The sequence below is a fragment of the Fundulus heteroclitus genome, chromosome 3, assembly GCF_011125445.2.
Source record: "Fundulus heteroclitus isolate FHET01 chromosome 3, MU-UCD_Fhet_4.1, whole genome shotgun sequence".
Classification (NCBI taxonomy): Eukaryota; Metazoa; Chordata; class Actinopteri; order Cyprinodontiformes; family Fundulidae; genus Fundulus; species Fundulus heteroclitus.
Genome location: NC_046363.1, coordinates 41,925,771 through 41,951,870, shown reverse-complemented (window position 1 = coordinate 41,951,870; position 26,100 = coordinate 41,925,771). Strand labels below are relative to the sequence as shown.

At 43.2% G+C, this 26,100-nt stretch overlaps 1 protein-coding gene across 1 annotated transcript in view; it reads left to right on the top strand.

Moving 5' to 3' along the window:
- The first annotated feature begins 12,598 nt into the window (after positions 1-12,598).
- mef2d (myocyte enhancer factor 2d) overlaps positions 12,599-26,100 on the top strand; it is a 134,277-nt gene continuing 120,775 nt past the window's right edge. The window contains exon 1 of the mRNA XM_021310683.2: positions 12,599-12,822. The gene's annotated coding sequence lies outside the window, so the exon portion shown is untranslated. The remainder of the gene's footprint in view (positions 12,823-26,100) is intronic.

Sequence of the window (26,100 nt, the reverse complement as noted above, 5' to 3'; positions counted from 1 at the left end):
TCTGCTGGAGGGCATGGTCGCCGTCTGCAGGTCTCACACCTGTCTGTAACTACACCATCTCACTTCTGGTGATTTATGACGCTGCTGAGGAATCCATCTTTGCCTGATGCTCAGCCTTGTTGGTAGAGTCACGTTGATGTAGAAATTCTTTGAGAAGATGTGTTACTGCTCACTTTTCCTGTTTACTTGCAGGTTGGACCTTTCCTGTTAGTTTCCGCGCCAAGCTTGTGCCGCTCCTACAAGCTGCTCCATAACAGATCTGCCCTGAAACCTTCCACAGTTGTTCGCTGCAGCTCCAGCATCCTCAGCAGTCTCCCCAACAACCTCACTCCAACACTATTCAGACCTTGAAGACTTACCTGCTCACTTCCCACTAGAACCCGCTCAAGAACTGAAAATCCCACAAAGGCCATCCTCGTTCCCTGACTGCTACGAGATCCCGACTCGCCCCCAAGACAATCAAACGGTTAAAAAAACAAAACGGTTAACAATTCACCATCTGAAACTAGCCTTGTCCTGCTATCCCCGTGATTTAATTGGCCCTCTCTTCTTTTAGAGTCTGCAGAAACCCTGGAAATTCAAGCCTTCCAGTTGTGATATAGCGTTACTTTCCTGTCTGTAAATTATTTTACTTGAAGGTGTTGGAGTTGTTCCCACCGCACTCTGCTTATGGCTGGGAAGCTTCTTCAGATCGCGACATCATGGCATCACATTTGGTGGGTCTACAGCAAGTGTTGGGTTTTATTCCTCAGTGACGTTTACATATATGTGCTTTGTTGTGTTTGCAGGTATTATGAGGAGTCATATTCAATAAACTAGAATATTATTAAATTTTTTTCAGTAACTCAGTTCACTAGGGGAAACGCATTGCATAGATTAACACAGACTGATTTTAAAGCCTTTACTTTTGTTAATTATGATTTTTTTTCCACCTTTAGCTAATAAAAGCATGGAATTTAAGATTAGAATATTGCATCAGACCAATAAAAAAGCAAACATGTTCATGCAGAAATCAGGATTTAATGAAAAGTATGTTTAAAATTGACTTAAAGATTGTGGGGGGGGGGGGGGGTTCTTCAAAAAAGTACTTTTAATATGGCAAACAAGCCTCCAAGAAATGTATATCCTAATTTATTAAACATTAAGAAAAAAAGACAATTTAACTGATGTGCGATAAATCTAAAAACCTTGTCAATCAAATAACTTCTTAAGATACTTTGATTTATTTAGAGGCATCAAAATAAAAAGGCCTGAGAACAAATGAACGGCACACTCTTTTAATTTATTTGTAAAACAATGTTGAACACTAATATTCCTTCCAATTCACACTTCTGTAATTCTTTGTGTTCACGTACACTTAAAATAAAATACATTAAGGTATGTAGCTGTAACCTGATAAAAAAGGGAATATTCAAACAATATTAATACTTTTGCAAGACACGGTAAAGATGAGAAGTCTCATTTAAGACGTTCAAAGTCATGTCAAGCGCTGTGATCTAAAAAAGACCCAACGCAAACAAAAACCTGATCGTCTAGCAAGCAAGAGAAAAGGGGCAGGGTAAATAAATCAAAAAGGAATGAAGAGGATTAGGCCAGATAGATGAGAGGGAGACCGGAACAGGAAACAGGAAAATGCGAGAGGTGAAACCAGTCAAAGATAAATAGAGATGAGGAATGACAGAGCACAGAAAGAAGATAAGAGCTAAAAAGAGACAGACGGGATGTGAAGGTGAGTGGCTTACACACACCAGACAGGCTACACTGCAGTTCTTGTTAAATCTACTCTGAGTTTATCCTTCAGCTTTTGCAGAATCTTTAAAAAAACACACGGTCTTTGTTTTGCAGCGACAGCAGCAGAGATGAGACGGTGAGTAAACAACAGCGTCAGTTCAGTAGGTCTGAAGAAGGAGACGTCAGCTCTGTGGAGATTAAAACATCTCACAGCAGAGAAGCACCATCCCTTCAAATACATTACATTCATTTATGCTGCTTTAATCAGAACGCTATGCCTTAATTCGTTAATTGGGATCAAATAGAGTTACATTTTGCTTTTTGGCAAGGGTTCTGTGCCGCTAACATGTTGGCCTTGTTTTAAGACTGTAGACTCGTTTCATTGTTGCTCTCACTGAATCACTTTGCATAAAAATGAAAACAATTAAAATGTTAGCATGAGCAGACGCTGTGTACAACCTTACTGCAAAAATAAAATGAACATGCAGGGTTGAAATTCAGCAAATAGAGGCAGTCGAGTCTTTGTCGGTGCTGCCGTTAAAATGAACAGCATGATCCGTCCTGCAGTCTGTAGGTTTTTCCACAGCAGGTTGTGCCTCTGTTCTAAACGAACGAATAAAATACTGACAGCGAAGCACCAAACGATGAGGTTCCGGCCACTGACACTGAAATCACATGTTGGCTGAGCACTTGTCCTCAAACTCGGTGAATCACTGTGATTTAGAGCTGAGCAGAACCACTTGGGATGCAGTTCTTCATGACGTTCGAAGTGGAGCAACAAGTAGTTTGGTAATTTTCCACATCCTATTACCTTTAATACTCAGCAGAGCACCAAATGCAGATTATTACTTAGCGGCTACAGTAAAGAGTACAGTCTGAGGCTGCGTTCAGATGTTTTGAATTGTTTAATTAAAATTAGATTATTGTGAGATAAAAAAAAACAACAAGGAGCCAAAGCTCCATGTTGATTAAAATGTTGATTTAAATCACTTTGCCAACATTTTCTTCATATTAAAAAGGATAACAAAGAGGGAGGCAAACATTACACGCAGTAGCATCTGTTGAATTAAATGAAATAGAAAAGGGTTCTGCTGCATGGGGGCTCCAGGAGCCTCCTCTGCTGGCTGAATGCCTGGTGCCCTGTGGAGGCTGCCTGGACCCTGTGCTCTGTGGGGTCTGCTGGTTTCTGAATCCTGGTGAGAGGGGGGGGGGGGGGGGGGGGGGTATGGTGGTGGACCCATCACTGAGCACAGTTTATGCAATGCTATGCTGCGTGTTTTCCACATTCACAGACACATCCAGCACTCAGCACACAGTAACTCTGCTGTCCTGTTGTTTTCTCCATCAGTAGCAACAATTTTGCTCCATATTGCTGCTGCTGGGGTTGCTGCTGTCTGAGTTTTTGTTTACCTGTTAGTTTTGTCTCCTTGCAGGTGTTCATGGTTGTCTTTTCCCAATTTCATCGATGTGGTCGTAGTTGGATTTTTTTGTTGTTGCAGCTTGTTGTGTTTTATAATTATTGTCTATATGTTTTCTGTGTTCTCTTTTTCTCATACTCTGTCCCTGTTATTCCTCTCCCCTTCTTCCTCTGTCACGTTTGCCATTAGTTTGTATATAATACCTTAATAGCAATGAAATAAAACATAAAGGGTTGGACGTCAGTGGAGGCTTTATAGGTGTCTGAACATGGAAAAAGTACGGTGCATGTCTGAACCTACCATGGTGTTACACTTAAACTGACAGGCTGGGCAAAGAGAGCATTATTTAGAGAAGAAGCCATGAGGTAAATGTTTTCTCTGGAGGAGCTGCAGAGAGCCACAGCTCAGGTGAGACAATTTGCCTTGCTCTCTACAAACCTGGCCTTGATGGAAAAGGGGCAGGAAAGAGCTAATATATATGTAGCCTCAAGAGGTTCAGTTTGCAGTTTTTGGCAAAAGGCATAAAGGGGACAAGGCAAACATGGAAAAAGTTGATCTGGTGAAATGAGACCAAAACTGACCATTTAGCAGATGAAAAATGTTTTAAATTGTTGAAAACTATCGTTGCACATCACCCTGAACACATCTTACCTACTTTCTTTATCATCAGGGACAGATATGCAGCTCAGAGTTAATGAGAATACAGATGGAGCTACATTCAATGCAATCCTGGAAGAAAACATTTATGAAAACATTTATGTAGTAGGTCGAGGTTCACCTACTACATATCATCTCTGATGATGGTATGTCTCTCAGCCAGAGAGACCAAAGCAAGGTTTAGATCAAAGGATATTCATGTTTTATTTGGTCTGGGTCTAGTGAAAGCCCAGAGCAAAATCCAATCGAGAATCTGTGGAATTAATGTCAAATTGATGCTTATTGTATTTCGGCCAGACTACACTTTAGCTATTTTTGCAAATGTCGCCGTGATTGTGGTTCTACACCAAAGAGCTGAGTACAAATCATTTTTCTTCTACTTCACAGTTACTTTTACTACATTGTGTTGGTCTATCCCATACAGTCAGAATGAAATACATGGCAGGTTTCTCTTCACAAAATCTGAGTTTAAATTGTTTGAATCCTTTTGCAGGGTATTCTATAATTTATTTTTATGCCGTTTTACACATTTTCCGTTTCATGAATACAGAGCTGTATGTACAGAGAAACAATAATCACACAACTTTTATACTTGAACAATGTTGTATATTTCTCTTCATTATGTAACAGAAAATCTAATGGATGAAAAGTCTGAAATCCACCTCTAACCACATATAGAAGCCTAAAGTGCTTTGTGTCAGCTGTATATACAGACTGGGAGCAGAACATGGAGGTATCAGTGTGAGGGTGATGACAGGTAATGCTGAAGCAGCGTGCTCTTTATTAATCCCCCAACATCCAATCTTTCTGAAAGGCCAAATTAATCAACCCTCTGGGTCCAGCTCTGACTTTATACTTCATCATATCAAAACACGTAGCACATAATAAAAAAAAATATTTTCTCAGCAATGCAATTAAGCAGGCTTGTTTCTGCCTAATCAGCTCGGAGATTTAATTAAGACCTGAAGTAATAATGTATACCATTAGCCGCTGCTCACCGAGCCGTAGGAGGCTCTTTAGTTTCAACAGGGGGCAGCAAACTGCTGGTGATTGAGGTGCGAGAAAGCTCTTTGCAGTGAGTGTTATTTGGAGGGGAAAGGTGCATCAGTGTATCTCCTTACAATAATCAGAGGGAGATTATAATGTTTCCCTTTGATTACTCCCATTAACATTTCCTCAGGACAGGTCCCGACAGTTTGCGTTGCTGATGGTGATTCTTTCCTCCAGTTTGGGATGTGTCTGAGGTTGTTTGCCGTCATTTTTCCCGTGGCATTTGCCTGACCCCTGGCTGAGCGGCTGACCCTCTGACAACCCAGCTGTAAGGGAGGAGGACAGCAGGACGCCCGTCTGACTGCTGCAACTCTCCACCGGCGGAAAAAACCCAGCGGTATAAGCTTCTTATGTAAAGCAGAAAACACTGTGTAATCTCTCTCTGTCACTCCCTCTCTGTGTCTGAGCTTTTGTCACTATTATTGCTAGCGCTACCAGTTAATTCACTACTTTGGTTTGGCTCGGGCTGCTGCTTGATCAGCAAATCAGATAAGACATGCACTGTTGTACCCTCAGACATGATAATCAGATTAAAAACAGATTTCATTCTTAAAGTCAGGAAATATATCTTGCCCGCCCTTCTTCTCTGTTCTTGCAGCAGACACAGTCGCTGAGCTCGTCCGGACCCAAACTGAGGTAAAGCGCAGATAAGAAACGAGCGGAACAGAAAGGTTTTCTGCTGCAGACCGTGAACAGAGTTAGCCGTCGGCTCCCTGCTGCGTCCTGCTGTTTTCACACCTTTTAATTCTGCAGAACATGACAGCTCAGGTTTTTTTTGGTCCTTATGTTTTAGTCTACTGAGACAAACTCACTTTCAGAAACGTACTGCGTCCCACAACAGCGCTCGCCCCCCTTGAACTGTTTCAGATGCTGGCCTCTTAAAACCACTAACTTCGGTTTAGTTAAATTAGGCTTCGTGTGAAGGACAAACATAGTGTAGTATAAGATTATGGGATGGAAGGAAAATCATTCAGGGCTTAAAATATCTGAAAAGTGTGGAATGCATTGTATTCAGCCACCCTCCACTAAGTCCACCCAGCCCCTCCCCAGAACCTTCACTGAAATTAAAGCTGCAGCTCTAGTGGGGCATGTTGCCACCAGTTTTGCACAGACAGAAATTTCTGTCCAGCATTCTTCCATGAAAGCTCAAGCTCAGTTAGATCAGAGAAGGTGCGTCTCAGGAGAGCCAGTTTCAAGTCTGGTTTTGGCAGATGGCTGTTTACATCGAGCCTGGTTTCTTCCTCTTAAAGGGGGGTTTTCCTTTCCGCTGTCGCTGCATGCATGCTCGGTATGTAGAATGCTGCAAAGTCAACGACACCATGGAAGACCGTGGTCTTACCCCAGGAGTGAACGCTGAAAGTCAGTGACTCGATGCAGTCCTCTGGGTTTCCTTAGAAAACATTTTAACCTAAAATCTGTCTGTATGATTCCATTAAATCCATGTTGTAAAGTATCTTGATATAACAGGTGTTGTGAACGGGGCATTCCTCAAATGACGTCAAATGACTAAATTTAGAAGAGGCAGTGCGCCTGCGTGGCGGCCATCTTGTGGTTTGACAAGCTGTGTAGAGTGGATAAGCAGACAAGCCTGCCCTGAATACAGCATCAGTAAATATAACAGTAAATATAAATATAACAATAAAACCCTGCTGCTTCACTGTGTGCCAGTCACTCTCCATGTGGTGAACATATGAAAGTGTTTTTATTCCCTTTCCTAAAACCTGAAAGAATGCTGAGAAATACCATTGTTGGATAAGAGCGTGTAAGCAGGAAGGCTTTACAGTTCAGCTGTAACTTTATTCACCGTTAATTTGATTATCTGTTTTATATGATCCATTCATGCGGGTCTATCCAGCAACAAAAATACAGGAACAAGCAGACAACTGTGACGGACTCATTGAGGGGAATATTTGGTTTCAGCAGACAGACACGCGACAATCTAATAACACAAAGCAAATATTATTTTTGCGAGACATCTACAAATGACCACAGAGCCGTTTACTGTCTGAGAACGGGTTATCGAGGGATTAAACAGACGTGATTATCCATTAGCAAAATGTCTTCGATCTGTTCAAACAACCACGTGCCGATGTGTTAAAAATCTTTAGTTTAACCCACTAACTGAATGATAATCTAAAGACTTTCTTCTTTTTCTGCGCTTTTTCTGGCTTGATTAGGCCTAGCTCACATAATGCTGGAACGTTTTAGCTACCACACAGCCCAACCATACCAGCAAAAGAAAACCTCTTTCCACTAATACAGCTTTCTTTCTCAGGCCCAACTCTCAGGCCTCTACATTTCAACTAATGTTTCAGTCGTTTGACGCTGTGCCTTTCGATTGAAGCGTGTTGAAATGAAGCTTCTGGGACGTCCTGATCTTCTTAAATGATTGGTGCTGCAGAGGTTGTCATTTCTCAGTTTGTAATTTGCTTGTCTGACCGTCTGAGGAACTGGACTTGATTTCTGGGGTTAATCTAATTGGACATATTTGAGAAATGGCCTATTGGCACTGAGTAAATAAACTGAATTCAATAAAATTGAAGTCTTGCCACAGATTGTCTGTTTAGGTCTGGACTTTGACTAGGCCATTCTAACCAAGGGATCTGCTTTGATCAGAGCCATTTCACTGCAGTTCTGGCTGGACGTTCAGGTTCATTGTCCTGCTGGAAGGTGAACATGGACCCCAGGTTCAAGTCTTTTACAGCCTCTAAACGCTTTCTTCATGGTTTGATCATTAATTTATCTTCATCAATCTTGACATCAATTTTGACCAGACTCCCGGTTCTTCCTGCTTTTCGTCAGCATCGGCATGTTTTGAAGTTGTCGCCACCATGTTACACTGTGGAAGAGACGTTTGGCAAACATGTGAGTTTTTCCTGTTTATTTTCTATGGTAATGAGGGAAAGAAAATAAAAAGGGAGGTTGCTTCCTTTGTTTCACAGAAGTGTAGCTGACTATTTAGGTTGCAATGTGTTCATTGTGTTCATGCAGGAGACAGCCGAGGGGAAGAACCTGTCTCGGTAAGTAGCGCTCTGTAGCGCCGACCTGCAGGTAGAAGTCTAAACTGTTTGTGTCCAGGATGTGTGGAGTCTGCAGAGATGCTAGCAGCCTTTTTCTTGACCCTAGACCTGTAGAAGGCCTGGAAGGAGGGACTGTCTCCTCCTCGTTGATCCTCCCAGTGGACCTATTTGTTCATTGTAGTTTGGAGCTGTCACGTTTTGTGGAAGAGTCCGTCCACACAGTGATGGATAAACACAGGATGGACTGAGGAGCATGTCAGGGCCTGAGAAAGCGTGGTTCCTGGGAACCTGAGGAGATCTACAACAGGCAGGTGTGGAGGATGGTGAGGGGAAGCAATGTGGGGGAAGTTCTCTGGAAGTCCACACTCCTGAGTGGGTAAGCCCCAGTGGGTTCTAATCACACCAGTGAACTCACTGATCCACTTTCTGTGTGAGGACTTCAGTTTCAGTACAAATCCCCCAAACAGCTGTGGCTGACACGGCACCATGTTAGGCAGGCAAAAGTTTTGTATGAAAAAACTTTTACATTTCTATGTTTAAGATTTTAAAGATTAAACTTGTGGAAAAATATAGAATAATTTAATAAATGATAATACTAAGGAAAAGTTTATTTATTTCAATAACTCAATTCACTCAGTGAAACACGATATAGAAAATAATTACACAGACTGATGTTCGCAAGCCTTTATAAAATAGAACAGAGATACCTTTATTGTCTCCCAATGGGGAAATTCAGGTGTGACAATGGCAAAAAAACAAACAAAAAAACAACAACAAAGCTTACCAGACTTAGACAAGATTCATTAAAATTAATTACAAAAAAGAACAAGATCATATGATTGCTGAACAATTTAGAAAACTGTGCATAACTGTACAAACAAACACTCCCTGAGAACTTAGAAAGTGTGCAAATAAACAGTAATATGAGTGACAGTGTAATAAATCTGATCAGAAACCCGTGCATCCATCAGCATGTTGGAAACACAGGTTGTTGGGAGCAGCAGAGATTACAGCAGCTGCAGGAAGGACCTGCAGAAGCGCTCCTCAGAGCATCTGGTATGCAGCAGTCACTGAAAGCTCTGCAGCAGCTCCATGTACGGGGTGGGAGACATTATCCATCAGTGATGTGACTTTTCTTACAGTCCTTCTGTCTCCCTCCACCTGCACCGGGTCCAGGGAGCATCCCAGGACAGTCGGTCCTCCTAGACTTTGATCATGATGATTTTCTGCTTGCAGCCTAAGAAAACACATTTATGATTAGAAAAGGACATCAGACCAATAAAAAACATTTTAATGCAGAAATGTGGGATTTATTAAACTATATTTACAACCTGCTTAAAGGTTGTTATTTTCTAAAAGTTCTTGTAATCTGGCTTCATTCCTTTTTGAAAGACTGCCTGTAACTGCGGCTACAGGCTCTGGTGAGATTCTCACGGTATGATAACCATGTCCATGAAGAAAAAGCTCCACTCATCTAAAGGTGAAGACGTTTGGCCGTTTTATTTATATTTTCAGCAAATAATATATATCACAATTCAGATTTACTCAGTGACCAACATCATCTACAAGAGATGCACCATACAACATCTTTTTCTCATTCTTGCAATAAGAATTTGCAATATACAGATAATTCAATAGGAACAGATAAACATTCATTTCTTTAAAAATAAAGAGCACTTCTGTATTTATTATTGAAGGCATCCTTTCTATATTTACTTCTGAATTAGCGATGACATACTCCTGTCACAGCAACTGGGTTGAAATTCTAAGATAATGGATAAAATTGACTTTTTAATAGATGCACACAAAACATCTTGCAGCCCTCTCCATTTTTTAATGGAGCAAATCTCTGGTATCGGGATTCTCTTTGCTAATTATAGGGTTTATATTTTTAAAATGCTTTTAAGCTACGTCAGAACGGCCAAATCAACAACTTACCAAGAGTTGTTCCCAATTAGCTGGCCACTGCCTTGCTGTTAAGGAGAGAGGACTTCTCTAGCTTGTTGTTCCCATGTGAAAGTATTTGACTAGTCTGCTAGAAGTGATTAGCAAGCAGAGAAGTGTCAGGGTAAGATCGATGTGAAGTGCCGGGTCCTGGGTTTTGACAGTAAACAGAAGATAAATGTTACTTGGTTTAACTGCAAATGATAAATAATTCGCAGCTGGGCGGAGAAAATCAGATTCTAAAATAAATTCCAAACTCCTAGTAATCTCCAAAATAATCTAAATTCAACTTAATCTGTTGGTTTTACTTCTAACAGCTCTTCCTTAATACTGTTTTTGTCCACTTTGTAAATTTTTTCTGTGGTTTGTTAACATATTCATTATGCAAATATGTTGCTTTACGTGGGACTGGTGGTCTAGTGGTTAGGGAACTGGGTGTTTGCGTCTTGGAGAGGGTGCAAAGGTTGCTGGTTTGAAACTCAGTCTGTCATTCTGGGTCCTTGAGCAAGACCCTTGACCACAGACTGCACCTCATGTGACACTCAGTGTGAGGCACGCTGCTCCCTAAGGGATGGGTTAAACACAGAGACGCATGTCCCCTCTGGGCAACTATGAAGGGAAATACTTTATTAGTATGCAGATCTATTTTAACACTTATGGGGAGGATGCTCTGCCCCAAGTGGAGGAGTTTGAGTATCCTGGGGTCTTGTTCATGAATGAGGGAAAGACGGAGCTGGAATCCGCTTGTTCGGTGCTGCACTGGTGAAGATTTACCGGTCGATCTACGTTCCTACCCTCATCTATGGTCACGAGCTTTGGGTCGTGACCGAAAGAACGAGATCCCGGATACAAGCGGCTGAAATGAGTTTTCTCCGTAGTGTGTCTGGGCTCTCCCTTAGAGATAGGGTGAGGAGCTCAGTCATCCGGGGAGGACTCAGAGTAGAGCCGCTGCTCCTCCACATAGAGAGGAGCCAGTTGAGGTGGCTCGGGCATCTGGTCAGGATGCCTCCTGGACGCCTCCCTGGTGAGGTGTTCCGGGCACGTCCCACCGGGAGGAGGCCCAGGGGGAGACCCAGGACACGCTGGAGGGACTATGTCTCCCGGCTGGCCTGGGAACGCCTTGGGATTCCTCCTGAGGAGCTGGCCCAAGTGTCTGTTGGAGAGGGACGTCTGGGCCTCCCTACTGAAGCTGCTACCCCCGTGACCCGATAAGTGGAAAAAGATGGATAGATGGATAAATATTTCAAATAAAGTCTTTTTTTAGTCCAACAGTAAGACAATCTAATGGAATTTCATTCTGGTGTGCACTAACTGAGGTATGTATTTTATTATTCTAATATTTTTTTTATTCACAGTGAAAATTTTATTTTATTAATAGATGAACTGAAAAGTTGATTTTTATTTTGAATTCTTATATATTAAAAGACAAAATTACAATTTCTCCTGATGCTTTAAGACCTCTCCTCTCTCTGCACTGTAGGTGACAATCAATCTTTTTTGTCAATACTTTTGATAATTTGTGTCTTAATATTTGTTTTGTGTGTAATTTCTCTTTAATCTTTAATTTTTCACTTCTTTGAGAATTTAATTTATCATTATTTCTTGTTCTTTATTTTTTGCGATCTTCATTGTGTACAAATGAAATAGCTAGAATGTAATCTATTATTTCAAAATATGCTTCATGCTTACTTATTTGCTTTTTTGGATGTTATTTTAACGTATCTTAAAATGTTTATACATGGATTTTTATTTTGGAATTTTGCTGTGGTTTATTGCCTTTTGAAATTAAATATAAAACACCTTAATTATCTCTATTTTGCACTTTAGGTAAAGTTTAAGGCTTTAAATAAAAACTGTATAAAACAATATGCTATTAATTTTAACAATTAGATCGCTCAACTGCCTGCTTTGCAAATAACTTTTAACAAGTATTTCAATTTTAAAAGCTGTTCATTGTCATGATCCAGCCTTATTACTTTAAATCTAACAGCCATAACATTGCCAGGCTGACGTAAGATGACTGAGAGACTAGTAACGCTCAGTCATCATGGTCACATTCAGAGTAGGAATATTAAAGTAGTTCATTAAAGCTGGAAAGTTGGACATGTCGCTTAACTTTTCTCCAAACTCCAGCTTTCCAGCAACAGCCACTTCTCTCCAGGTGTTGCTACTCTCAAGCTGTCACAGTGACGCCCCCGTTACTCCTCACTGTAAACATAGTGTTCCTCCGCGGCGAACAGCGAAAGTAGGACCGCAGACTTCACTTCCTAGAACTGTGACCGAATGGGCAATTACACATTAACAATGTTATGACTTATTTACACCACCCTGCATTAAAGAAAGAGAACGGGAAACAGTAGTGAGGCCGCGCAATGATAAGAGGGATATTCGGTGCGTGATTTGTTGTCTCTCAGTCTGCCACTTGGCAAACGTACGAGTTAAATGTCCTATTCCAGGTGAAGTTCACACTTTCTCCCCGGCAAAGAGTCGGCTGTACAGACTAAAAGTCAGCGGGCCGCAGTGATTGGGGGGGGGGGGGGGGAGAGGGAACCGGGGGGCTCCACTGACTGGTTTCCTGTGGATTTCTGCGGAAGCTGCAGCGAAAGTGAAGTCCTCGCTCTCCGAAACGCCACGGGCGGATGGATACAGACTGTGAACACATGATGTCGCCAGCAGCCCTTCCGACTTCTGCGGCTCACCTTCCACCGACTCCACGCTCACAAGCCGATTGGTCGACGGGGCCCAGCCAGCGGGCGCTGATTGGCTGCGCCTCCCCGTCCGTCACGCGGGCAACGCCACTCAGGACAGATTAGGCACCATTTGCCATAACTAAATAGTTACATTGTACATCAAGTAGGAAGAAATATTTTGACTGGTGGCCACCGCAGTCGGCGGCGAGTTACGGCTCGCTTTGGTTCCAGGTCCTCTCCAGGCTCTGAATGCAGCGAAGTGGGACCTCCGAACATCCAGTGCCATCCAACAGATGTGGATCTACTGCTCGGGTAAGTCTCTTCTGAACAGCTTGGCTCTGCGTTTCACGTTTGCCCCCCTTCCTGTGATCTGCTCGGCCAGTTCTGGCAACTGCGCACCCCAGGCGCGGAGCGGAGCGTGCTGCTGGCGCTGTTGCCGTGGAGCTGTGTTGTGCACGTTTGCCCCCCCCCCTCACTCCGGAGTTTAGAGCCCGCACAGAACTGAGCTCGCGGATCCCCCTCGACCCTCCGTGCGTCTCTGCTCTTAAGTTAGGTCCAGATTGTGGCTCCGCCGGACCCTGTGCGCGGGGCCAGAGCGCTCCGAAAGGCGCCGCGTCTTCGGCTGCGGCCGGCGGCGGGGCTTTGTGCGCCGTGCGTGACGGCGGTAACGCTCCATCAGGAGCTGACACTCAGGGTCGATTTACGACGAGTGTCAGCTCGCTTTCGGACGTGATTCCTCTTCATTCCTACAAATGGATTTCACCTCGGGGATAGGCGGGTTCGGCCCACTTTATTGGCAACTTTTATCGCGCCATGAATCCCGTTTACGCGTCAGATGACAGGTTTACTCTCCGTGGAGAAAGTGGGCAGGCAAGAAGCACCGAGGAAGCGGTCTGTTTACCTGGAAGGGGGGGGGGGGGGGGGGGGGTCTTTCTCATATACTTTAAACTGTTGAGCTATTGTGTGTCTCTTCCACGGGCTCATTTCCGACGTGTGTGCTCTCATTGCTGCGCCTTAATTGCTTCCCTCCCTGGAGAGAGTGCCGTCAAACTTCCAATCTCCCACTTAGACCCGGAAACCATTTTACTCGTGGAATCTGCCTGTATTGATGACATCAATAAAACCAGATGAAGCCAACCCCCAACCCACCCCATCCTCCCCTCCCAGCCCAACACCACCAGCAAACTCACTCCTGTCCGGGAGAAAAGCACATCCTGTCCGTTTTTCCTTCCTCCAGCATCTCAGAGAGACAGGTGCCCGGGATTAGAGGGCAGCGCGACAATGAGGAAAAAGCCTCCAGAGAGAAGGCTGGCATGTCAGCAGGCAGGCAGGCAGGCAGGAGGGACAGTTATCTGTTACATCATTATCCAGAGCAGCAGAAGGGGGAGAGGAGTTTTTTTTCCAGCTACGCCTGCAGGTGAAGTTCAGGTTGAAAGATGCTCTCCAGCAGTGGCCTTCATGTTTTAGTTGCATCGCCCCGCTCAGCGTGCCGTCTAGTGCTACAGAGAACCACTGAGAGAGATAAGTTGAAAGATGCGCAGATAGTTGGAAAATTGTCTTTTTATCAGCTCTGATTGGTGCTCAACAGTTGAAATAATGAAAAAATAAAAACAGATATTTTTACATGTTCATTAAACGCATCGAAACTAAGAACTCCTGCCATGTTTGAGCTATATACACATCAGCCAGCACCATATACTTTGATGCATGTTTTGACTTGAAGTTGGAGTAAGACAGAGGTCTGGGTTGGGGTCAGGAGGAGAAAAAAGAAGTTTAAGGTGAAATATCTCTGTGTGTTATACATAAGGCAAAATGACCAAAGGCACCAGATTTGGCGTATTTATATTAAAGTTGGCTGAAATATTAATCGTATGCGCAGATTACAGAGCTCCTCACATGATGATTGTTTTTTCCTCTAACCTACATGTCTGACTATGACTATGGAAGTGTTTTGGAACGGTAAAATGTTTGATCAGAAGGGCTTTGGGTTTTTCTGCTCTGATTAAAGCTTTGAGACGTATGATGGTGGAGCTGCTGCGGGCTTATTTCTGATCTTGGCTATTTTCAATGAATGATAGAAGACATCCGGTTTGATGTCCAAGCCTTGCGCCATAAGCTCCTGCTGGGTCATTTCAAAAATCGCACTGGACTTGAACGCGTCACGCTGTGCGAGCTCAACACGATAAAACCCTTATAGGAGCTCATGTTCCGCTGCACGAGGGAAGATGCAAGACTGCGTGACTCGTTGCTGTGGCAGAACCACTTCGGACTGATCCGATTACTTCATCAGCGCCATGATGAATGGACGGCAAGTTTTGGTCCTTGATGCATTTATTATTAGAGTCAGAGGCTGACAAGACGGGATGAGGAAGAGGAGGCCGCTGGATTGCACATGGCTGAGCAAAAATAGGCCAAGATTCAGAGTAAGTTTCTGACACTGCTCAATATTTGTGCAGAGGTCGTCTTTGGTTGTGCGTGCGCCAAATCAGCACATCTGTCATCAGCCCCACAGAATGAGAGAATTAGTCTAAATGTGAGCAGTAATCGTAAACCTGGCTTCAGATGAGGTAGGTGGGATCAAATAATCAGGATTCTGATAGTATGGGGGGGCGGGGGGGGGGGGGGTCACACTGGACATGGTGCCAGTCCATCACAGGGCAACACTGCAAATAACAATGCATGCATGCACTCATATTCAGGGCAATTTAGAGAGACCAGCTGACCTATAACAGTCGTTTTTTTTTTTTTTTTTTTGGAGGAACCCAGAGAGAAGCACACATGCACAGGGAGAGCATGCAGAAAGAGCCCAAGCCGGGATTTGAACCCGGGACCTGAGTCACAAACTGGTGTTCGTATCATCTGTCTGCAGTTGTATGCATGCTAACTTTGCACCTGGGTACTTTAAAAGTGTTACACTCCTAGTGGCAGATTGAAAACAGTAATAGATGCCAGAGATCTACGAACGACCAATCACAAACAGCCAAGTGGTTAAAAGGTGTTTAGCTTTGAGTGCAGCTATTTTCCTTATTTGGAGTAATCCGGGGAGCGTGTGAGAGGGAAACATGGACGGAGACCTTAAATGATGGAGTACTGAATAAATGTATTAAGTATAAATAGATTATGTCACGAGCCAGTTGGCGTATTGATTAGGTCATGCAAAGCGGCCTTCAGCAGCTGATTTACATCTGTTTATTTCTCAGGTTTTATTTACTCCCATAAACAGTGTTTTAATGTGGCCACACTTTCCATAAAGCTCCTCTCGTTTCCATATTTTCCTGCTTTAGTCGTAACAGAGAATTGGGACCTAAAGCACATGGCTGCTGTTCCTCTTTGATGAGATCTGCTAGAAAAGTCCACAGACAAAACCCTCATGTAGGTTAATTAAAGAGATCTGCGCTGTTGTTTTGACTGCGCTGACCCGCAGGACGGCCGCGGAGAGAAGTTTGAAGTGACACAATGCATTAAGTGTCTCAGCGGTACGGCCGCTCCCCCTCGCCGCCTGCAGCAGGCCTCTGTGCACCAGCAGACAGCTTCTCATAATCTATAGGTTTGGATGGTTAGGAAACGACTTTAAAACGGTAGCTTAGAGCAAAGAGGAGAGGCACACGTCAGCGTTAACAGGTCGCTGCAGAGACAGAGGCTGGAGGGGAAAGGTTTTCTGCACAGAGAGGTTCAAGTAAGTCTCTACACTAGGTTCAAGTTTGTTATGTAAAAAAAAAAAACAAGCAGCATTGTTAAGTTTAAAGTTAATGCCACTCGTCGTGCAGAACACGGAGTTCCAGGCGGTCCCAGCGCTAAATGAGACCCTCTGGATGGATCTGAGTCTTAAAATGTTTGTCGTAAAACGCAGAAGTTGCTCACATGAAGTGACTGCACGCCAGATAGGCAAACAAACCCAATCTGCTAATATTTACACACCAATCAGAGACGAAGACGTCCATACGAGGATAAACCTGCTCCGTCCAACCAGACGGAATCAAAAGGAGACGCTTCGGTCCGGGGGAGCACCGGATCAGAGCTTCTGACGCGAGACCTTCAGGACGGCGTCAGAACCTCATCCAGATATCTGAACTCGCTGATGGCAGATCTTCTGTCGTCCCCTCCATGCTTTCTTTTGATCTAAAGTTCAAAATCCAAACAAGTCAGCCCCGCTGGGCCCTTTGAGCCGTTTCTGAGGCTCTCAGAGTTTTAAGCTTCCTGAGACGAGGTCTGCGGTGCACTCAGGGACCCCCAAACATCCCAGCAGCCGGCGTGGGTCTCATTAGAAGAGTGTGGCCTCTTCTTAGACACATTTGTTGCATTGCAGATCCTCAAAACCCTCAACATCAGTTTTATCAGTGACGATATCTATTATTAAGTAAGAAAGCATAGAATAGGAGGATTACCCTAACGGCCCGCAGGCCCCGGCTCCTCAGAGGTACGAACGCCGTCTGGGTTTTGTCTGATAAACCGACTTTCTCTCTGCTCTTCCTGACAAGATGCCAAAGCTAATGGGAGCGCTGACCCCCCGCTGCTCTTTTATCTCTTCTTTTCTTTCCATGTGAAACTGGGAACCGTTCCTCGCCGACGCGCGCTTGTATCGACCCACTTCTTGAGTTTAAAACGTCCTGCACGACTGTCCTGTTCTCCTCCAGAGTAAAACGCCCGTCTCTTGTGCATCTTGGCGGATGCTGCTGAAAAGCTGACGCTGCACATAGGTGTGCAGGCCGATGCCTCTCAGCGCCATGTTCCTGCAGGAGAGGGTCCACAATCTCTGCTGGGCTCTCCTCTGCAACGTCGGAACTCGCTCAAAGCGTCACGTCCACAGAATGAACTGCATTTTGGAGCTGGACGTGTTCGGTGAAAGAGGTCTTAAGCTGGAGATGACTTCTGGGCTCAGCTTGAGTAATGGGCTTTTGTGTCCCTGAGAAGCGTGACTGCAGGAAAGCTGCGCTCCGCTTTTTTTATTGCTGGAGTAAAGCCCCGTGGCGGGCGGACCGTAAGGAGACACTCTTTCCTTGGAAAATAGTCTTCAAATTAAATTCTCAGAGCCGAGGTTTTACGGAGAAATGGAGCCGGCGTTGTGACGGCCAGGTGACTCCAGTCAAAACACCAATTTGAATAAATGCGATCAGGCTTCCTGCTGACAGGCAGGAACAGGAAGCGGCGGCGCGCTCAGCAGACCTCACAAAGGGTCAGGGTCTGTCATGAGCGGGGCCGAGCCGGCGGGGCCGAGCCGGCGGGGCCGAGCCGGCGCATTCGGACACACACCTGTGCAGCCTCCTGTGAGGAGCAGCTGGAATGGGCCGTTTGAGGCCGCAGCTAAAGATTGGTGATTGATCTGCTGCTGGTTTCTGTGAAACCTCAGAACAGCAGTCACAGTTTCTTTAGACTCCACCAAATGCCCTCCTGTTAAAAATGGATTTTAACATCTAACGGTAATGCCGCTCTGTTTAGTTATTATTACTGTTGTTGCTATTATTGTTTTATTAAGAAAAATGTGGGGGATGTGTTTATCTTGTCATGATGCTACTGGGAAGCAAATGTTCCCACAAGAAAATGTATTAGAAACAGTTTTTTGTCTGCTTATGCACATCAGCTTCTCTCACTAAAGTTTAGCTGTGCTGTTTTTCCTAAAAATGTTGATGTTTAATTTTAGTTTTTTTTTCTAAAGTACGAACAAAAACTTTACAGGGAAACCTGTAGTAGCATGTAGCTCTCCCAAGCTTGATATAAAAGGGTACCAGGACAAGAAAAATGTAGCCTAGGAGAAGGAAACCTGTACGTTTAATTCATTTGATTATTTATTTAACTGCGGGTGAAGTGATGAAATCCCTAAACCCAAATGCCTTCTGCTCAAATAAAGGAGCACTGATCTTTTCCTGAAGGCTAAACTGTCTGTTGACTCCAGTATTTATCAGAAATCCATTTAAGGCTGAATTAATATTAATGTGTTGAGTTGCACGTCAGACAAAGTTAGCTGCTCGGTGCATCACAGCCACTTCCAGGGAGCCGATGTACTGTTCTTCCTCAGAGCCGATTATTCCCCTGTTTTTAAAAGGAAACGTGAGCCATAAAAGGCAAATATTCTCTTCTGCAGACAAGTTAATGTTGATTCTTCTGCTTTAAATGCTCTGCATGCATCGCTGTGACTGTCCATGGACAGTCTGTGTTGGGTTTTTATTGCATTTCATGACAGCTTATGAAGAACTGAAGAATGGCCGTCTCTGCTGTAAATAGTTTTTACATCTTTTACATTTTTCTTTCCTGAAGATGGTGAGAAAAAATATTTTGTTATATCAGGGAAACAACAGAGATATTAAAAATGCTTTGGTTTTTAATGGATTAAGGTGCACACTGTTCAACACCTGGTTCATCCCTGCTGCTTCTTTCCTTATTAATGTAGTTTTGCAAAAGAAAAGCTGGCGCCTGAACCTTGACATCCCAGAATCTCCCTGCTTTGGACTTAGTCTCTAAGAAAGATCCCATCAGCCTTCTTTAGAAGACTGTCCCGTCATAAACTCACAAATAGAAGCTGGTCTCTGAGCTTCCTCTGGTCATTCATAAATAATCCCGCTTAAAGCAGGGATGTCCCACACCAGCGTGAGCTTTCAAACGTCAAAATGGCATCACAGAACCAAAGGAGGCGTGTGGCGGAGCTCGTTGGAGCGTTCCACAACTATTAAATGTCAGAAAACTCTTATACATCAGTACATCATATTCAAGCATAACCGCTGCTGAGGTGCAGCGATGCGTTCTGTTTCTGGGCATCTTAGCGCGCTGCGTCCAACGCGTGTTAGCGACAGCAAACATGCATCAAAAACACGGCTGATGAAAGCTGGTTTCTGTGTGTTTCCACAGACCGTCTGCGATCGCCACGTCACACGCTGGAGCCTTAATATTGGTGTACCCTTCAATAAAGGTGGGCTTCAAACCAGCAGGTTGACCAGTGAACTCCTGCAGCTGTTAAAACTGCAGGGACGTTTCTGAAAACATCAAACTAGTTTGATGTAAAGTGCTTAAATGCTAAAAAAAAATAAAAATGCATCTATGCCTGAAAGCTCTTTTTGAGCAGAGATGTTAAATAACTAGTCTGAAGCCCAGTGATGCTGGTCAGTGGAAGATGAAAACAAGACATTTTTCTACCATAAACTCTTTGTGAGCTCAGAAACAAGCTGATTCTGCTGATAAAATTCTGAGAAAAATATTCCATAATCATGGCATAGCAGCTTTAATTTTCTTGAACCAATGAGATATTTTTCTATCTCAAGAAAATCCCCCGTAAAACACTTTAAAGACGGGATGGCTGTCGGTGTTTTGTCGAAATCTTTGGCCACACTGAGACAAGAACCAAACACAGCCTTACCGGCTGTACAATCTTCTTTTAGCTTTTCCCTTCTATATTGAAAATGGTAGATTTTCAATATATTTCCTCAAAACAGGGTTCCTTTACAGATGCCACATGTAATCCTCATCAGAATCTCCGTTCCATAATTTCCCTGGAGGGTGTGGAAAATGACCCGATAGCTCAGAGGGTAAAGGGCATTTACATCTGAAAAGTAGAGCTGGAATGAGTTTAGTTGATACTTGTTGGACGATCAATTTGATCAAATCCCACTACCTAGCAGCTTTGCCAAGGCAACGCACCGAGCGCCGTTAATCTGAGTTGAACACATGAACAAATAAAGCTGCAACATTTCCTTCCTTGGCAGATTTTCCAGAGCTTTCCATTAGTCAAGAAGACCATTTGATGTGGAACTCTGAGCTCTAATTGAGGTTTAATTTTCACTAATTAATGTGTTTGTTGGGCAGACTGGATTTGAAGGAGTTTAATAACCGCAGCAAGCCGTGGATGTAAAGTTGTTTGATGCTCCTCTGCCCCCAAATAAAAGCTAGACAGAAGTGAAAAGGGGAGCTGGAGAGTGTCTGCTGTGAAAAGAGGCGAGCTGTTAATGCAGCCGCCATGTTGCGCAGGGTGAGTCACCTGCCACCTTATTGATTTACCTGTTTACGTTTGCAGCTCAACCTTAGCCATGTCCAATGCCGCGGCACCGTGCGCTGCCCTGCACGTTCCCCTGCAGATGAACCGTGCACTCATCCCACAACGGCACAGACGCCTCGCTTAGATGGCGGGTGAGGCGAGCGTGCCCCCTTCACCGCCGTCAGACTGAAAGCCGACGCGCCACAAGCCGTGCTTAAATGGATGGAAAGGAAAAGCGGCAGAAAGGAGCAATTACTACCTGCTCTGCTTGTGTTGCTTTCATGGCCTCTTTTTGTGCTCTGATTCCACGCTGAGCGAGGAGAACAGGAAGAACTCGGCAGCGCAGCAGGCCTCTACCTTCTGCCATTATGGCGATGATTCAATCATTGCAGGGTAACGCTTTACCCCGACACGCTGAAACAGGGAACAAATGTCCTCGCTCCCTCTCTCTTAATGGAACTTAAAGCCAAAGGTGTTTCTCTACAAAGTGGGAGGTGGGGGGGGGGGGGGCATCAGCCACTTAATGTGAGAAGTAGCAGCAGCAAGCCTCACCTCACAGTCCCCCCCCCCCCCCCCCACCCTGCTGGGACTTCCAGATGGCCTCACTCTGTGCTGGCGGCCAGACGAGGTCCATGCAGGACGCAGAGGTCCGCATCCGGCAAGACGTTCACCTCCGCTGGTGGAACGTTTTCTGTTACATTCTTGGGTTTTCCTTTAAAAAGAAAGAGAAAATGTAAGAAAACGTTTAAGCTTTGGTTGGTCTGGGGGTGGGTGGCGGCGCAGGGGTAGAGCACGCCCCCCCACGTTTAGAGGCCTCAGTCCTGGCATTGCCGCCCTGGCTTCGAGTAGCGGCCCCTGAACCTTTGTCTTCCCCCTCTCTCCACATTTTCTGTCAGTCTACTGTCAAATAAAGGCCACTAATGCAATCCCCCCCCCCCCCAAACTTTTATTGATCCAAATTAGAAGCAAACAAAGCTACACTTGCTGACTAAAGACACATGACTCAGTTCGCTGTCACCCGCGGTCAAAACATCAGGCTGCAGTCAAACATAAGATGGGTAGGAAGGAGTAGCTTAACCGGAAAATTGCTCTATTAGAGGAGGAAGAGAAAAACCCTAATGTGAGTTTCTCACATCAGGATGGACACATCCATCCAGTTGGATTGGCCTTCAATCCGTTTTCTTGTGCTTGGATTCCAAACCATCCCAGCTGGCGCCAACAGATGTTTACATCCACCTGTTGGAGAAAATCCTGGGCATTTTTTACCATTTAATGGCATCCTGTTGACCTTTTCCCGCTGTCTGAGAAAACAGTCAATTATTGATAATGAAAACAGTTATCAGTCACACCCAGCTGTGGTACCCAGTGATAAATCTGATGTATTCCTGCTGCTCACCTAGCTGGGTCCAGTGCAGCTTTGCCGTTTAGAGAAGTTCTAGTGGCAAGGCAACAAAGAAAACCAATCCTTACCCAAAACTAATACCTGTCTGCCATGAAGCTCCTAATTCAGCTGTCATAAGGCGCTGATCCACAGGTTAAACATCCATTAGGCTGATGAGCAAATGATAAGAAGATATGAAGGGGCTTCTTGTCTAAAGCTCGCCTACTTTTAGGAAGACGGGTTTGTGTGTGTTCCTGTGAAGTGGTTGATTGATGCGTGTTTTTTTCACGGTGAAGAGGGTTGAGTAATCATAAATGTAGAGTATGATTGTGGAGGAGTAAGACCACCTTTAGGAGTTTAAAGATTTCTTTTCTCGTGGTTTAGCTCGAGAGTTGGTCAGCTGCTGCCTTACAGTCAGGAGGCCAATTGGTAAAAAGAACGGAAAACTGACCTATAGCTAAAGTTAAACCTATAGGTTTAACGCTTTGTCTTCCTTTTAATTGTGGAGTTTTGATTGTTTGCCTTGGTGCCAAAGGAGGCATTTATCTGGACATTATGATGTTTTGGGGCCAGTTACTCTTTATTTAGTCCATAAAACTCTATCCAGATTAGTGCATTCAGAGTCAATCTATACGTCGGATAACAAAGTTCTACCTATTTTGATAATAATGTAAGACTAAACTGAAACAGAATGTTGTTGTTTTTTCTGCAATTAGTCCATCACTGTCATCCCGATATGCCAGAGAATGTTTAAAAAGGAAAATCTGCCCATTGTTTGCATGGGAACCAGAGTGTTGACCAACAACAGTTATACGGCTGCTGCTGTCAGGCTGGATATTTGTTTAGCATCTTGAATTAGCTCCACAACTGTGACACATGCAAATCCACACCCGAATATCATCCAAATTAAATGACAGTCATGACATCTTTTGTCTTCATTTACAATATATGAATATAGTGCCGTCATTGTGAGACACAGCATGTATTACACTACCAAATTACCTTTTCAAGATCGTCAATGCTGCATTTTCTTTTTATTTTGAGTCTTACAGTAAATACTGGTTACAGTTCTATAACATTAGAATGTAATTAAGTTAGATAAACATGAAAAAATATAAGTTATTTTTGATTTAGTTCTATAATTTCACTATCAGTACCTTCTCTCTTTGTCTTACCTTCATATCTTTACTATTTTCAGGATGGAAGGATGATTTTTACCCAGTATAATAAAAAGTGTCTCTAAACAGGATTACCTATAGCTTTGATAGACATGCCACATCTTTAAAGCTAGACTATAGCATTAGAAAGTAGCGCACCAAGGCCACAGCCTGCCCCCAACTGACATTACATCTTTAAAAAAGGTTCAAACAAATGAGTTTAAGCATCTTTGCTGCTCTGGTCTGTTTTGGTGAATAAAGAACAGGTGTGCATGTGGTGCCAATTTATTCATTTCAATCAAGCATTGTGCAAACTTTGCCTGTTAACCTTTCACTGATTGTGCTAGGCTCCTAAAATAACATCAGTTGTTCACCAACAACCACAATATTTAGTTTAATTAGATAGAAAATCCAGAAAGCAGCACCCTTCATTTCCACCCACTCTTTGTTTGACAGGTGATCTGTTGATGTTCGGAGTCAGTCACTGTGAGCGCTAAGAAACAAAATTAAGACGCAATCGCACAAATTACTACATGCAATGCCATTTTGAATTATGTCAATCTCAAAAGCCTTGAAGGGAACTGATTAGGACATTGCTTTGCTTTATTTGCATAAAATGCTTTCTTCTATAGGAAAGGAGGTGTTTAAGAGCAATGTCTCCTGAGAGTGTTACTGTGTTGGTTTCTTTAAATAAACCGTAAGCATCAGAGAGGGAGCCATCAAACAGCTTCTGTTATGTCTTTGTTAACGTAGCAGATATCAGCAGCTGACAAACCTAAACCTTATGAAAGCCTCGCTGGGTGTTGATGCTGCAATAAACTGCAATTTGTCTTCTTTCTTCTCCTAATTTGACTGAGTCCTAAGATTTGTGTTGTATCACTTTGGAGGAGGGTCAACAATAGGTGAAACATCTCAGCAAGTGTTCATTCAGAAACATGAAAAATTCAGCAAACACAGGATTCCATCATCACACATTATTATTTTAGAAAAGCTTTTAGAATTATTAATTGATTCCGTTTAATTTTAAACACTCTTGGATGTTTTTTAATCCTTTTTTTAACTGCTATTCCTCTGTTTGTCCTGACTTAAAAGAACCAAGTTGTTTGTTCAAGTTCTGAGAACCAAGTTCTGGTTCTGGGCACACTGTGGAAAGCAGGTCTCTGATGGTCTACATAGTTTATATCTGACATGTAACTCAGAAATGTATTTGGTTCAAGATCATTTAGAAAATTGCTAAATGTATTGTTTTATAATGATTGGAGCCAGTTCAGATGTTTAAGGACTGCTTCCTGCTGTTGGTCAGGACTCTGGCAGCATCTTAGACGAGCTGCAGCTGCATTATTCATTTTTACAGAGAGCAGTAAAGACACCATTGCAATAATCTGAAGTACTAAAAAGAATGGCTTGCACCAGTCTTTCTCAGACCTGAAACCTTTTATTCTGGCAATATTTTCATTACACCGTTATAATTACTATAGTTGTAATAATTTTGGCCTGAGTCCAAAACTGTTGTGTTTCTTGCATTCTCTGTAGTCTTTTGCTAATTTTTAGTCCAGGTGAGCTCTGATCTCTATCCTAATGTTTTTACAACCAAAAGCTATGATTTCTAATTTATCTGCATTAAGCAGGGGGAATTTTGTCTTATCCACTGACTGATTTTATGGAAACACTCGCTGTTTTCATGTAGTGAACCACAGATATAAAGTTCTGTGTTATGAACTGGAGGGATGATATAGATGTTAAATAAAAGCGGCCCATGAACGAAGCCTTGAGAAACCCCAGAATAGATTACCAAAAAACGCAAAGTAGACCATGTCTACCAAATTATGTTTAGGACAAAAATAAATACACTTCCCACTGGAATACTTTTAGAACAAGACCATGTTTCCATGCATTAGGCTCTGAGCATGTTCCAAAAAAAATTTAATTCCTTAAAGTGGATAAAAAATAACCTGATGACAGGAATGAAAACACCAAAGCAGTACCAAAGAGCTCTTGATTGTCTTTTTCTATTCGTACCCAAAGTTTTCAGGCTCCAAACTACTGCAAATGTCCAAAGTGTTAAAGTTACAAACTGACCAGTACTTGTCTACATTAGCTGGTTCAAGTTATTTTAGGTTGTTATAAATTAAATAATCACAAAGCCCTGCTCCAATGTAATGCTAATTATGATGATAATTGTTAAAAGAAATGATAATAATAGAAATATTTTCTGAAGTAGATCTCTGTTCTCAAAACCGGGATAAATTTGGATGAAAGGACAGTTTATATTCTTTAAGTAGCAGTAATATGGAACTGCTACGATGGGAAAGCATGGATGTTTTTTGACAGGGAAATAAAATATTTATCACCTTAAATTATGAGAATCTTGATAATTATCAATATTTGCCTGATAATGGGAATAATAATTGTGCCTATTGCTGCAGAGGAATCAGAAAGGCACTGATGGTGAGAAATAAGGCTGACGGGGACACCTGTGACAGATCAGCTGTGAACGCTGTTTCCAGAACAAACTACTTTGCTCCAATGCAACATTCATTGGAAACAAGCAGGCTGTCCTTGTTTCAGCGCCGCACTCTGCCTGCAGCTTTATGCCCTCTTTCTTTTGCAAAGCTATGCTGGAATATGGAGCTGCAGTCAGTTCAGGGGTCAGACATTTCTCCCCCAACACCTTCCAGACACGGGTCTGCAGCGTGGGCACCACCATACGCTCTGCATGCGTTGATCGGATGAAGAACCATAAACCAGGCTTTTCGATGGAAATGTTGCCCGTACGTAGTCAGCCTCAGAGTTTTACTTTCATCTACTGGAACATAGCTTGCTTATGAATGCATTTATACATTCAGCGTCAACCTTTGGTACGAGAGGATCACATGCCGTCCGTTCCAGGTGGAGGATGCAAATCTCAGAGCTTAGAGAGGAAAATTTCATTGAACAGATAAACATTCATCATCCAATTATATTTCCATCTATTGCAAAACATGATACGCCAGATCATTTCTGTATTTAAAATCTGCATTTCCTATCTTATTTAGTTTTAAGTCATGATTTTAAATGATATGATTTTATTTATTTGATGAAACCTGGTTTGA